This window comes from Pristiophorus japonicus, unplaced genomic scaffold (genome assembly GCF_044704955.1).
Source record: "Pristiophorus japonicus isolate sPriJap1 unplaced genomic scaffold, sPriJap1.hap1 HAP1_SCAFFOLD_37, whole genome shotgun sequence".
Lineage (NCBI taxonomy): Eukaryota > Metazoa > Chordata > Chondrichthyes > Pristiophoridae > Pristiophorus > Pristiophorus japonicus.
Genome location: NW_027253543.1, coordinates 8,215,465 through 8,229,540, shown reverse-complemented (window position 1 = coordinate 8,229,540; position 14,076 = coordinate 8,215,465). Strand labels below are relative to the sequence as shown.

Genomic DNA, 14,076 nt, shown 5'->3' with positions numbered 1-14,076 from the left:
GATGCTGAGGGAACATCGGCGTAAAATCACACGTTTTAACGTGAAATACGTCTGTTTTCTCACATGTCGAGCGGCTGTTAGAAGCGGAAATTTGAGTAAAACATGGCGGGGCTCGTCCGGGATTTGGCCCGTGACTCTCGCATTTCAAATGTGATCATTCCGAAGGGAGAATCATAACCGTGGACCAACGAGCCGCCGACAGTGAAAAGCGCAGCTCTCAGATTCTGACGGTGGTGAGAAATGATATTATGGCCCATCGTGCATGTGCTGTCTCTCAGATACCTATCTAATTAGTGCCCCTCGCCATTGTACTGCAACTGTTCTCCTTTTGACCAATATATTATTAATTTGAGACATGACATGAGGAAAGTACAGCATCCCTGTAAGTAAAAGGGGAATTTGGCGATGAGGTTAAATGTGAATGTCAAAAAGTGGTTAAGCTGCAAGCCAACGACGACGAGAATGGGATTCGAACCCATGCGTGCAGAGCACAATGGATTAGCAGTCCATCGCCTTAACCTCTCGGCCACCTCGTCTCTGCTATAAGATATCGTCAGCCATTCAATCTCCTGCTTTTTGTATCCAAACAGAAATAATGTGCAAGAAAGTCCACTTCACAGCTTGCTCTGCCCGTGCATGCAGATCGACAATGATGAAAACTTGCCATGAGATTCTTTGAACAAACAGCCTTCCTTCACTTCAGGTGAGTGACTGGAAGAGATGGTTGGTTTCTCGGCAGAATCACAACAAAGAATATAAAATGTCTCGTAGCGAGCTAAGTTGACCGCGGCAGGACTCGAACCTGCAATCTTCTGATAACTTTGCGGTTGTCATCGAAGTCAGACGGCTTATCCATTAGGCCACGCGGCCGCTGCCAGCAACATTCATTGTGTTGTTGTGTATATTGCGAGCAAATTCGGGGCAACTGCAATATCAAGGAGTGGATTTCGGAAAAGATGAGCATATTTCGAGTGAATGAACAGATGCACTGCGATCTGGGTGCGCACCGGCGCAGGCAACCCCAATGTAAATTGGAACACTATAGTTTAACAATTCGGTCATTGCAGCTGAAATCATACTCCTTCTCAAACAATACAGGATGACCCGGGTTTATGAGAAAATCCGTTTTAAAGGGAAAGATTATGAACCGGAACTGACAACCAGCCCATTTAAACAGACACAGAATGATCCGGATTGCAAGGACATCCCTTTTACCCAGATGCAGAATGACCCTTGACTGACAGCAGTTCCCTTTTAAAAGAATAAAGTGAGATTTCGATCATCCCTGAAGGCAATTGTGCAGTGGGGCTCAGGACCACGCGGCGCAGAGACTGTTATTGAAGCCACAGGTGATAGACAAGGAGGGAGGGAAGGACGTAAAACCAGCCCAGTCTGAAACACACAAACAAACTAATATTCCTTAACCTCCAAAGGCAGGTTTTGAAATTTCAAATTGGAAATCCTGGACACACAGCACATCCCTTTGAAACAGACACAGAATGATGAGGGTCTGATAGCACACCATTTTACAGAGACAGAGAATGATCTTGGACAGACAGCAAATCCTCTTAAAAGGGACACGGAAATAGAATGAATAAAAACAGATAAATATGTAAAACTCGGCAGGTCGTGCAGATTTTGTGGAGGAAGAATCCGGTTTCACGTTCTGTCGGATAATAATTCCGATATTTCAGGAAAAAGTTAAAGATTACAGATATTTTCAACAAAAATAGCGCCTGGAAAAAATACGCAGCGAGAAATGTCAAATGGGAACGTTTGTGATGCAGCGGAACGAAGGAGTAATTAAATAATACATGGCACAATGGAGAAAGACAATGTGGGTGGTAATCGGGCAATAACGTAACAAAGGATGGTCCAGAGGAAGTGTTAGTGGGAATAGCAGAACCATTACCAGACAATGGGAGCGGTGCTTATCATCCGATACGTTGAACCTAATGTTGAGGCCAGAAGACGACAACATGCTTACAATATAGGCTGTCACCGCCGTTTAATCAGACCAGGCAGCTTTGCCAGCCCGGATTGATTTCCTGTATGCTTTGAATTCGGCAGCCAAGGGACGAATTCAAAAAGCAGCTTCTCTCATCTTTTCAGCTCTAGAGAACCAGGACGCACTCATATTCAGGGCAGAGGTGGAGATTGACGCTGAATGTATGCTTATTCCAATTGAGGTGAACTTATGCGTACAGACAGGAAGATATACTGATCAAGTATCGGCCGGAACCAAACAAGGCTTTCGGTTATCCAACGAGTCACAGAGCCGAGTACCTCTGAGATATTTTAACTTTACTCAGTTTGGCGGGTTTCACTTTGCTCTGGGATTTGGATGCTGAGGGAACATCGGCGTAAAATCACACGTTTTAACGTGAAATACGTCTGTTTTCTCACATGTCGAGCGGCTGTTAGAAGCGGAAATTTGAGTAAAACATGGCGGGGCTCGTCCGGGATTTGGCCCGTGACTCTCGCATTTCAAATGTGATCATTCCGAAGGGAGAATCATAACCGTGGACCAACGAGCCGCCGACAGTGAAAAGCGCAGCTCTCAGATTCTGACGGTGGTGAGAAATGATATTATGGCCCATCGTGCATGTGCTGTCTCTCAGATACCTATCTAATTAGTGCCCCTCGCCATTGTACTGCAACTGTTCTCCTTTTGACCAATATATTATTAATTTGAGACATGACATGAGGAAAGTACAGCATCCCTGTAAGTAAAAGGGGAATTTGGCGATTAGGTTAAATGTGAATGTCAAAAAGTGCTTAACCTGCAAGCCAACGACGACAATGGGATTCGAACCCATGCGTGCAGAGCACAATGGATTAGCAGTCCATCGCCTTAACCTCTCGGCCACCTCGTCTCTGCTATAAGATATCGTCAGCCATTCAATCTCCTGCTTTTTGTATCCAAACAGAAATAATGTGCAAGAAAGTCCACGTCACAGCTTGCTCTGCCCGTGCATGCAGATCGACAATGATGAAAACTTGCCATGAGATTCTTTGAGCAAACAGCCTTCCTTCACTTCAGGTGAGTGACTGGAAGAGATGGTTGGTTTCTCGGCAGAATCACAACAAAGAATATAAAATGTCTCGCAGCGAGCTAAGTTGACCGCGGCAGGACTCGAACCTGCAATCTTCTGATGACTTTGCGGTTGTCATCGAAGTCAGACGCCTTATCCATTAGGCCACGCGGCCGCTGCCCGCAAAATTCATTGTGTTGTTGTGTATATTGCGAGCAAATTCGGGGCAACTGCAATATCAAGGAGTGGATTTCGGAAAAGATGAGCATATTTCGAGTGAATGAACAGATGCACTGCGATCTGGGTGCGCACCGGCGCAGGCAACCCCAATGGAAATTGGAACACTATAGTTTAACAATTCGGTCATTGCAGCTGAAATCATACTCCTTCTCAAAGAATACAGGATGACCCGGGTTTATGAGAAAATCCGTTTTAAAGGGAAAGATTATGAACCGGAACTGACAACCAGCCCATTTAAACAGACACAGAATGATCCGGGATTGCAAGGACATCCCTTTTACCCAGATGCAGAATGACCCTTGACTGACAGCAGTTCCCTTTTAAAAGAATAAAGTGAGATTTCGATCATCCCTGAAGGCAATTGTGCAGTGGGGCTCAGGACCACGCGGCGCAGAGACTGTTATTGAAGCCACAGGTGATAGACAAGGAGGGAGGGAAGGACGTAAAACCAGCCCAGTCTGAAACACGCAAACAAACTAATATTCCTTAACCTCCAAAGGCAGGTTTTGAAATTTCAAATTGGAAATCCGGGACAGACAGCACATCCCTTTGAAACAGACACAGAATGATGAGGGTCTGATAGCACACCATTTTACAGAGACAGAGAATGATCTTGGACAGACAGCAAATCCCCTTAAAAGGGACACGGAAATATAATGAATAAAAACAGATAAATATGTAAAACTCGGCAGGTCGTGCAGATTTTGTGGAGGAAGAATCCGGTTTCACGTTCTGTCGGATAATAATTCCGATATTTCAGGAAAAAGTTAAAGATTACAGATGTTTTCAACAAAAATAGCGCCTGGAAAAAATACGCAGCGAGAAATGTCAAATGGGAACGTTTGTGATGCAGCGGAACGAAGGAGTAATTAAATAATACATGGCACAATGGAGAAAGGCAAAGTGGGTGGTAATCGGGCAATAACGTAACAAAGGATGGTCCAGAGGAAGTGTTAGTGGGAATAGCAGAACCATTACCAGACAATGGGAGCGATGCTTATCATCCGATACGTTGAACCTAATGTTGAGGCCAGAAGACGAGAACATGCTTACAATATAGGCTGTCACCGCCTTTTAATCAGACCAGGCAGCTTTGCCAGCCCGGATTGATTTCCTGTATGCTTTGAATTCGGCAGCCAAGGGACGAATTCAAAAAGCAGCTTCTCTCATCTTTTCAGCTCTAGAGAACCAGGACGCACACATATTCAGGGCAGAGGTGGAGATTGACGCTGAATGTATGCTTATCCCAATTGAGGTGAACTTATGCGTACAGACAGGAAGATATACTGATCAAGTATCGGCCGGAACCAAACAAGGCTTTCGGTTATCCAACGAGTCACAGAGCCGAGTACCTCTGAGATATTTTAACTTTACTCAGTTTGGCGGGTTTCACTTTGCTCTGGGATTTGGATGCTGAGGGAACATCGGCGTAAAATCACACGTTTTAACGTGAAATACGTCTGTTTTCTCACATGTCGAGCGGCTGTTAGAAGCGGAAATTTGAGTAAAACATGGCGGGGCTCGTCCGGGATTTGGCCCGTGACTCTCGCATTTCAAATGTGATCATTCCGAAGGGAGAATCATAACCGTGGACCAACGAGCCGCCGACAGTGAAAAGCGCAGCTCTCAGATTCTGACGGTGGTGAGAAATGATATTATGGCCCATCGTGCATGTGCTGTCTCTCAGATACCTATCTAATTAGTGCCCCTCGCCATTGTACTGCAACTGTTCTCCTTTTGACCAATATATTATTAATTTGAGACATGACATGAGGAAAGTACAGCATCCCTGTAAGTAAAAGGGGAATTTGGCGATGAGGTTAAATGTGAATGTCAAAAAGTGGTTAAGCTGCAAGACAACGACGACGAGAATGGGATTCGAACCCATGCGTACAGAGCACAATGGATTAGCAGTCCATCGCCTTAACCTCTCGGCCACCTCGTCTCTGCTATAAGATATCGTCAGCCATTCAATCTCCTGCTTTTTGTATCCAAACAGAAATAATGTGCAAGAAAGTCCACTTCACAGCTTGCTCTGCCCGTGCATGCAGATCGACAATGATGAAAACTTGCCATGAGATTCTTTGAACAAACAGCCTTCCTTCACTTCAGGTGAGTGACTGGAAGAGATGGTTGGTTTCTCGGCAGAATCACAACAAAGAATATAAAATGTCTCGTAGCGAGCTAAGTTGACCACGGCAGGACTCGAACCTGCAATCTTCTGATAACTTTGCGGTTGTCATCGAAGTCAGACGGCTTACCCATTAGGCCACGCGGCCGCTGCCAGCAACATTCATTGTGTTGTTGTGTATATTGCGAGCAAATTCGGGGCAACTGCAATATCAAGGAGTGGATTTCGGAAAAGATGAGCATATTTCGAGTGAATGAACAGATGCACTGCGATCTGGGTGCGCACCGGCGCAGGCAACCCCAATGTAAATTGGAACACTATAGTTTAACAATTCGGTCATTGCAGCTGAAATCATACTCCTTCTCAAACAATACAGGATGACCCGGGTTTATGAGAAAATCCGTTTTAAAGGGAAAGATTATGAACCGGAACTGACAACCAGCCCATTTAAACAGACACAGAATGATCCGGATTGCAAGGACATCCCTTTTACCCAGATGCAGAATGACCCTTGACTGACAGCAGTTCCCTTTTAAAAGAATAAAGTGAGATTTCGATCATCCCTGAAGGCAATTGTGCAGTGGGGCTCAGGACCACGCGGCGCAGAGACTGTTATTGAAGCCACAGGTGATAGACAAGGAGGGAGGGAAGGACGTAAAACCAGCCCAGTCTGAAACACACAAACAAACTAATATTCCTTAACCTCCAAAGGCAGGTTTTGAAATTTCAAATTGGAAATCCTGGACACACAGCACATCCCTTTGAAACAGACACAGAATGATGAGGGTCTGATAGCACACCATTTTACAGAGACAGAGAATGATCTTGGACAGACAGCAAATCCTCTTAAAAGGGACACGGAAATAGAATGAATAAAAACAGATAAATATGTAAAACTCGGCAGGTCGTGCAGATTTTGTGGAGGAAGAATCCGGTTTCACGTTCTGTCGGATAATAATTCCGATATTTCAGGAAAAAGTTAAAGATTACAGATATTTTCAACAAAAATAGCGCCTGGAAAAAATACGCAGCGAGAAATGTCAAATGGGAACGTTTGTGATGCAGCGGAACGAAGGAGTAATTAAATAATACATGGCACAATGGAGAAAGACAATGTGGGTGGTAATCGGGCAATAACGTAACAAAGGATGGTCCAGAGGAAGTGTTAGTGGGAATAGCAGAACCATTACCAGACAATGGGAGCGGTGCTTATCATCCGATACGTTGAACCTAATGTTGAGGCCAGAAGACGACAACATGCTTACAATATAGGCTGTCACCGCCGTTTAATCAGACCAGGCAGCTTTGCCAGCCCGGATTGATTTCCTGTATGCTTTGAATTCGGCAGCCAAGGGACGAATTCAAAAAGCAGCTTCTCTCATCTTTTCAGCTCTAGAGAACCAGGACGCACTCATATTCAGGGCAGAGGTGGAGATTGACGCTGAATGTATGCTTATTCCAATTGAGGTGAACTTATGCGTACAGACAGGAAGATATACTGATCAAGTATCGGCCGGAACCAAACAAGGCTTTCGGTTATCCAACGAGTCACAGAGCCGAGTACCTCTGAGATATTTTAACTTTACTCAGTTTGGCGGGTTTCACTTTGCTCTGGGATTTGGATGCTGAGGGAACATCGGCGTAAAATCACACGTTTTAACGTGAAATACGTCTGTTTTCTCACATGTCGAGCGGCTGTTAGAAGCGGAAATTTGAGTAAAACATGGCGGGGCTCGTCCGGGATTTGGCCCGTGACTCTCGCATTTCAAATGTGATCATTCCGAAGGGAGAATCATAACCGTGGACCAACGAGCCGCCGACAGTGAAAAGCGCAGCTCTCAGATTCTGACGGTGGTGAGAAATGATATTATGGCCCATCGTGCATGTGCTGTCTCTCAGATACCTATCTAATTAGTGCCCCTCGCCATTGTACTGCAACTGTTCTCCTTTTGACCAATATATTATTAATTTGAGACATGACATGAGGAAAGTACAGCATCCCTGTAAGTAAAAGGGGAATTTGGCGATTAGGTTAAATGTGAATGTCAAAAAGTGCTTAACCTGCAAGCCAACGACGACAATGGGATTCGAACCCATGCGTGCAGAGCACAATGGATTAGCAGTCCATCGCCTTAACCTCTCGGCCACCTCGTCTCTGCTATAAGATATCGTCAGCCATTCAATCTCCTGCTTTTTGTATCCAAACAGAAATAATGTGCAAGAAAGTCCACGTCACAGCTTGCTCTGCCCGTGCATGCAGATCGACAATGATGAAAACTTGCCATGAGATTCTTTGAGCAAACAGCCTTCCTTCACTTCAGGTGAGTGACTGGAAGAGATGGTTGGTTTCTCGGCAGAATCACAACAAAGAATATAAAATGTCTCGTAGCGAGCTAAGTTGACCGCGGCAGGACTCGAACCTGCAATCTTCTGATAACTTTGCGGATGTCATCGAAGTCAGACGCCTTATCCATTAGGCCACGCGGCCGCTGCCAGCGACATTCATTGTGTTGTTGTATATATTGCGAGCAAATTCGGGGCAACTGCAATATCAAGGAGTGGATTTAGGAAAAGATGAGCATATTTCGAGTGAATGTACAGATGCACTGCGATCTGGGTGCGCACCGGCGCAGGCAACCCCAATGTAAATTGGAACACTATAGTTTAACAATTCGGTCATTGCAGCTGAAATCATACTCCTTCTCAAACAATACAGGATGACCCGGGTTTATGAGAAAATCCGTTTTAAAGGGAAAGATTATGAACCGGAACTGACAACCAGCCCATTTAAACAGACACAGAATGATCCGGGATTGCAAGGACATCCCTTTTACCCAGATGCAGAATGACCCTTGACTGACAGCAGTTCCCTTTTAAAAGAATAAATTGAGATTTCGATCATCCCTGAAGGCAATTGTGCAGTGGGGCTCAGGACCACGCGGCGCAGAGACTGTTATTGAAGCCACAGGTGATAGACAAGGAGGGAGGGAAGGACGTAAAACCAGCCCAGTCTGAAACACACAAACAAACTAATATTCCTTAACCTCCAAAGGCAGGTTTTGAAATTTCAAATTGGAAATCCGGGACAGACAGCACATCCCTTTGAAACAGACACAGAATGATGAGGGTCTGATAGCACATCATTTTACAGAGACAGAGAATGATCTTGGACAGACAGCAAATCCCCTTAAAAGGGACACGGAAATAGAATGAATAAAAACAGATAAATATGTAAAACTCGGCAGGTCGTGCAGATTTTGTGGAGGAAGAATCCGGTTTCACGTTCTGTCGGATAATAATTGCGATATTTCAGGAAAAAGTTAAAGATTACAGATGTTTTCAACAAAAATAGCGCCTGGAAAAAATACGCAGCGAGAAATGTCAAATGGGAACGTTTGTGATGCAGCTTAACGAAGGAGTAATTAAATAATACATGGCACAATGGAGAAAGGCAAAGTGGATGGTAATCGGGCAATAACGTAACAAAGGATGGTCCAGAGGAAGTGTTAGTGGGAATAGCAGAACCATTACCAGACAATGGGAGCGATGCTTATCATCCGATACGTTGAACCTAATGTTGAGGCCAGAAGACGAGAACATGCTTACAATATAGGCTGTCACCGCCTTTTAATCAGACCAGGCAACTTTGCCAGCCCGGATTGATTTCCTGTATGCTTTGAATTCGGCAGCCAAGGGACGAATTCAAAAAGCAGCTTCTCTCATCTTTTCAGCTCTAGAGAACCAGGACGCACACATATTCAGGGCAGAGGTGGAGATTGACGCTGAATGTATGCTTATCCCAATTGAGGTGAACTTATGCGTACAGACAGGAAGATATACTGATCAAGTATCGGCCGGAACCAAACAAGGCTTTCGGTTATCCAACGAGTCACAGAGCCGAGTACCTCTGAGATATTTTAACTTTTCTCAGTTTGGCGGGTTTCACTTTGCTCTGGGATTTGGATGCTGAGGGAACATCGGCGTAAAATCACACGTTTTAACGTGAAATACGTCTGTTTTCTCACATGTCGAGCGGCTGTTAGAAGCGGAAATTTGAGTAAAACATGGCGGGGCTCGTCCGGGATTTCGCCCGTGACTCTCGCATTTCAAATGTGATCATTCCGAAGGGAGAATCATAACCGTGGACCAACGAGCCGCCGACATTGAAAAGCGCAGCTCTCAGATTCTGACGGTGGTGAGAAATGATATTATGGCCCATCGTGCATGTGCTGTCTCTCAGATACCTATCTAATTAGTGCCCCTCGCCATTGTACTGCAACTGTTCTCCTTTTGACCAATATATTATTAATTTGAGACATGACATGAGGAAAGTACAGCATCCCTGTAAGTAAAAGGGGAATTTGGCGATTAGGTTAAATGTGAATGTCAAAAAGTGTTTAACCTGCAAGCCAACGACGACGAGAAATGGATTCGAACCCAAGCGTGCAGAGCACAATGGATTAGCAGTCCATCGCCTTAACCTCTCGGCCACCTCGTCTCCGCTATAAGATATCGTCAGCCATTCAATCTCCTGCTTTTTGTATCCAAACAGAAATAATGTGCAAGAAAGTCCACTTCACAGCTTGCTCTGCCCGTGCATGCAGATCGACAATGATGAAAACTTGCCATGAGATTCTTTGAGCAAACAGCCTTCCTTCACTTCAGGTGAGTGACTGGAAGAGATGGTTGGTTTCTCGGCAGAATCACAACAAAGAATATAAAATGTCTCGTAGCGAGCTAAGTTGACCGCAGCAGGACTCGAACCTGCAATCTTCTGATAACTTTGCGGTTGTCATCGAAGTCAGACGCCTTATCCATTAGGCCACGCGGCCGCTGCCAGCGACATTCATTGTGTTGTTGTATATATTGCGAGCAAATTCGGGGCAACTGCAATATCAAGGAGTGGATTTAGGAAAAGATGAGCATATTTCGAGTGAATGAACAGATGCACTGCGATCTGGGTGCGCACCGGCGCAGGCAACCCCAATGTAAATTGGAACACTATAGTTTAACAATTCGGTCATTGCAGCTGAAATCATACTCCTTCTCAAACAATACAGGATGACCCGGGTTTATGATAAAATCCGTTTTAAAGGGAAAGATTATGAACCGGAACTGACAACCAGCCCATTTAAACAGACACAGAATGATCCGGGATTGCAAGGACATCCCTTTTACCCAGATGCAGAATGACCCTTGACTGACAGCAGTTCCCTTTTAAAAGAATAAATTGAGATTTCGATCATCCCTGAAGGCAATTGTGCAGTGGGGCTCAGGACCACGCGGCGCAGAGACTGTTATTGAAGCCACAGGTGATAGACAAGGAGGGAGGGAAGGACGTAAAACCAGCCCAGTCTGAAACACACAAACAAACTAATATTCCTTAACCTCCAAAGGCAGGTTTTGAAATTTCAAATTGGAAATCCGGGACAGACAGCACATCCCTTTGAAACAGACACAGAATGATGAGGGTCTGATAGCACATCATTTTACAGAGACAGAGAATGATCTTGGACAGACAGCAAATCCCCTTAAAAGGGACACGGAAATAGAATGAATAAAAACAGATAAATATGTAAAACTCGGCAGGTCGTGCAGATTTTGTGGAGGAAGAATCCGGTTTCACGTTCTGTCGGATAATAATTGCGATATTTCAGGAAAAAGTTAAAGATTACAGATGTTTTCAACAAAAATAGCGCCTGGAAAAAATACGCAGCGAGAAATGTCAAATGGGAACGTTTGTGATGCAGCTTAACGAAGGAGTAATTAAATAATACATGGCACAATGGAGAAAGGCAAAGTGGGTGGTAATCGGGCAATAACGTAACAAAGGATGGTCCAGAGGAAGTGTTAGTGGGAATAGCAGAACCATTACCAGACAATGGGAGCGATGCTTATCATCCGATACGTTGAACCTAATGTTGAGGCCAGAAGACGAGAACATGCTTACAATATAGGCTGTCACCGCCTTTTAATCAGACCAGGCAGCTTTGCCAGCCCGGATTGATTTCCTGTATGCTTTGAATTCGGCAGCCAAGGGACGAATTCAAAAAGCAGCTTCTCTCATCTTTTCAGCTCTAGAGAACCAGGACGCACACATATTCAGGGCAGAGGTGGAGATTGACGCTGAATGTATGCTTATCCCAATTGAGGTGAACTTATGCGTACAGACAGGAATATATACTGATCAAGTATCGGCCGGAACCAAACAAGGCTTTCGGTTATCCAACGAGTCACAGAGCCGAGTACCTCTGAGATATTTTAACTTTACTCAGTTTGGCGGGTTTCACTTTGCTCTGGGATTTGGATGCTGAGGGAACATCGGCGTAAAATCACACGTTTTAACGTGAAATACGTCTGTTTTCTCACATGTCGAGCGGCTGTTAGAAGCGGAAATTTGAGTAAAACATGGCGGGGCTCGTCCGGGATTTCGCCCGTGACTCTCGCATTTCAAATGTGATCATTCCGAAGGGAGAATCATAACCGTGGACCAACGAGCCGCCGACATTGAAAAGCGCAGCTCTCAGATTCTGACGGTGGTGAGAAATGATATTATGGCCAATCGTGCATGTGCTGTCTCTCAGATACCTATCTAATTAGTCCCCCTCGCCATTGTACTGCAACTGTTCTCCTTTTGACCAATATATTATTAATTTGAGACATGACATGAGGAAAGTACAGCATCCCTGTAAGTAAAAGGGGAATTTGGCGATGAGGTTAAATGTGAATGTCAAAAAGTGTTTAACCTGCAAGCCAACGACGACGAGAATGGGATTCGAACCCATGCGTGCAGAGCACAATGGATTAGCAGTCCATCGCCTTAACCTCTCGGCCACCTCGTCTGTGCTATAAGATATCGTCAGCCATTCAATCTCCTGCTTTTTGTATCCAAACAGAAATAATGTGCAAGAAAGTCCACTTCACAGCTTGCTCTGCCCGTGCATGCAGATCGACAATGATGAAAACTTGCCATGAGATTCTTTGAGCAAACAGCCTTCCTTCACTTCAGGTGAGTGACTGGAAGAGATGGTTGGTTTCTCGGCAGAATCACAACAAAGAATATAAAATGTCTCGTAGCGATCTAAGTTGACCGCGGCAGGACTCGAACCTGCAATCTTCTGATAACTTCGCGGTTGTCATCGAAGTCAGACGCCTTATCCATTAGGCCACGCGGCCGCTGCTAGCAACATTCATTGTGTTGTTGTATATATTGCGAGCAAATTCGGGGCAACTGCAATATCAAGGAGTGGATTAATGAAAAGATGAGCATATTTCGAGTGAATGAACAGATGCACTGCGATCTGGGTGCGCACCGGCGCAGGCAACCCCAATGTAAATTGGAACACTATAGTTTAACAATTCGGTCATTGCAGCTGAAATCATACTCCTTCTCAAACAAAACAGGATGACCCGGGTTTATGAGAAAATCCGTTTTAAAGGGAAAGATTATGAACCGGAACTGACAACCAGCCCATTTAAACAGACACAGAATGATCCGGGATTGCAAGGACATCCCTTTTACCCAGATGCAGAATGACCCTTGACTGACAGCAGTTCCCTTTTAAAAGAATAAAGTGAGATTTCGATCATCCCTGAAGGCAATTGTGCAGTGGGGCTCAGGACCACGCGGCGCAGAGACTGTTATTGAAGCCACAGGTGATAGACAAGGAGGGAGGGAGGGAGGGACGTAAAACCAGCCAAGTCTGAAACACACAAACAAACTAATATTCCTTAACCTCCAAAGGCAGGTTTTGAAATTTCAAATTGGAAATCCGGGACAGACAGCACATTCCTTTGAAACAGACACAGAATGATGAGGGTCTGATAGCACACCATTTTACAGAGACAGAGAATGATCTCGGACAGACAGCAAATCCCCTTAAAAGGGACACGGAAATAGAATGAATAAAAACAGATAAATGTTTAAAACTCGGCAGGTCGTGCAGATTTTGTGGAGGAAGAATCCGGTTTCACGTTCTGTCGGATAATAATTCCGATATTTCAGGAAAAAGTTAAAGATTACAGATGATTTCAACAAAAATAGCGCCTGGAACAAATACGCAGCGAGAAATGTCAAATGGGAACATTTGTGATACAGCGGAAGGAAGGAGTGATGAAATAATACATGGCACAATGGAGAAAGGCAAAGTGGGTGGTCATCGGGCAATAACGTAACAAAGGATGGGCCAGAGGAAGAGTTAGTGGGAATAGCAGAACCATTACCAGACAATGGGAGCGGTGCTTATCATCCGATACGTTGAACCTAATGTTGAGGCCAGAAGACGAGAACATGCCTACAATACAGGGTATCACCGCCTTTTAATCAGACCAGGCAGCTTTACCAGCCCGGATTGATTTCCTGTATGCTTTGAATTCGGCAGCCAAGGGACGAATTCAAAAAGCAGCTTCTCTCATCTTTTCAGCTCTAGAGAAACAGGACGCACACATATTCAGGGCAGAGGTGGAGATTGACGCTGAATGTATGCTTATCCCAATTGAGGTGAACTTATCCGTACAGACAGGAAGATATACTGATCAAGTATCGGCCGGAACCAAACAAGGCTTTAGGTTATCCAACGAGTCACAGAGCCGAGTACCTCTGAGATATTTTAACTTTACTCCGTTTGGCGGGTTTCACTTTGCTCTGGGATTTGGATGCTAAGGGAACAT

At 44.7% G+C, this 14,076-nt stretch overlaps 12 non-coding genes across 12 annotated transcripts; all 12 read right to left on the bottom strand.

Moving 5' to 3' along the window:
• Window positions 1-454: 454 nt before the first annotated feature.
• trnas-gcu (transfer RNA serine (anticodon GCU)) lies at window positions 455-536 on the bottom strand. The gene has a single exon. It is a non-coding gene; the product is annotated as a tRNA-Ser (tRNA).
• A 245-nt stretch (window positions 537-781) lies between these two features.
• Window positions 782-870, bottom strand: trnar-ucg (transfer RNA arginine (anticodon UCG)). The gene is given in 2 exon segments: window positions 782-817; window positions 834-870. It is a non-coding gene; the product is annotated as a tRNA-Arg (tRNA).
• A 1,924-nt stretch (window positions 871-2,794) lies between these two features.
• On the bottom strand, window positions 2,795-2,876 carry trnas-gcu (transfer RNA serine (anticodon GCU)). The gene has a single exon. It is a non-coding gene; the product is annotated as a tRNA-Ser (tRNA).
• A 245-nt stretch (window positions 2,877-3,121) lies between these two features.
• trnar-ucg (transfer RNA arginine (anticodon UCG)) lies at window positions 3,122-3,210 on the bottom strand. Its single transcript is given in 2 exon segments — window positions 3,122-3,157; window positions 3,174-3,210. It is a non-coding gene; the product is annotated as a tRNA-Arg (tRNA).
• A 1,928-nt stretch (window positions 3,211-5,138) lies between these two features.
• trnas-gcu (transfer RNA serine (anticodon GCU)) lies at window positions 5,139-5,220 on the bottom strand. Its single transcript has one exon. It is a non-coding gene; the product is annotated as a tRNA-Ser (tRNA).
• A 245-nt stretch (window positions 5,221-5,465) lies between these two features.
• trnar-ucg (transfer RNA arginine (anticodon UCG)) lies at window positions 5,466-5,554 on the bottom strand. The gene is given in 2 exon segments: window positions 5,466-5,501; window positions 5,518-5,554. It is a non-coding gene; the product is annotated as a tRNA-Arg (tRNA).
• Window positions 5,555-7,478: 1,924 nt separating this feature from the next.
• On the bottom strand, window positions 7,479-7,560 carry trnas-gcu (transfer RNA serine (anticodon GCU)). Its single transcript has one exon. It is a non-coding gene; the product is annotated as a tRNA-Ser (tRNA).
• A 245-nt stretch (window positions 7,561-7,805) lies between these two features.
• Window positions 7,806-7,894, bottom strand: trnar-ucg (transfer RNA arginine (anticodon UCG)). The gene is given in 2 exon segments: window positions 7,806-7,841; window positions 7,858-7,894. It is a non-coding gene; the product is annotated as a tRNA-Arg (tRNA).
• A 1,928-nt stretch (window positions 7,895-9,822) lies between these two features.
• trnas-gcu (transfer RNA serine (anticodon GCU)) lies at window positions 9,823-9,904 on the bottom strand. Its single transcript has one exon. It is a non-coding gene; the product is annotated as a tRNA-Ser (tRNA).
• Window positions 9,905-10,149: 245 nt separating this feature from the next.
• Window positions 10,150-10,238, bottom strand: trnar-ucg (transfer RNA arginine (anticodon UCG)). Its single transcript is given in 2 exon segments — window positions 10,150-10,185; window positions 10,202-10,238. It is a non-coding gene; the product is annotated as a tRNA-Arg (tRNA).
• A 1,928-nt stretch (window positions 10,239-12,166) lies between these two features.
• trnas-gcu (transfer RNA serine (anticodon GCU)) lies at window positions 12,167-12,248 on the bottom strand. Its single transcript has one exon. It is a non-coding gene; the product is annotated as a tRNA-Ser (tRNA).
• A 245-nt stretch (window positions 12,249-12,493) lies between these two features.
• trnar-ucg (transfer RNA arginine (anticodon UCG)) lies at window positions 12,494-12,582 on the bottom strand. The gene is given in 2 exon segments: window positions 12,494-12,529; window positions 12,546-12,582. It is a non-coding gene; the product is annotated as a tRNA-Arg (tRNA).
• Window positions 12,583-14,076: the final 1,494 nt, after the last annotated feature.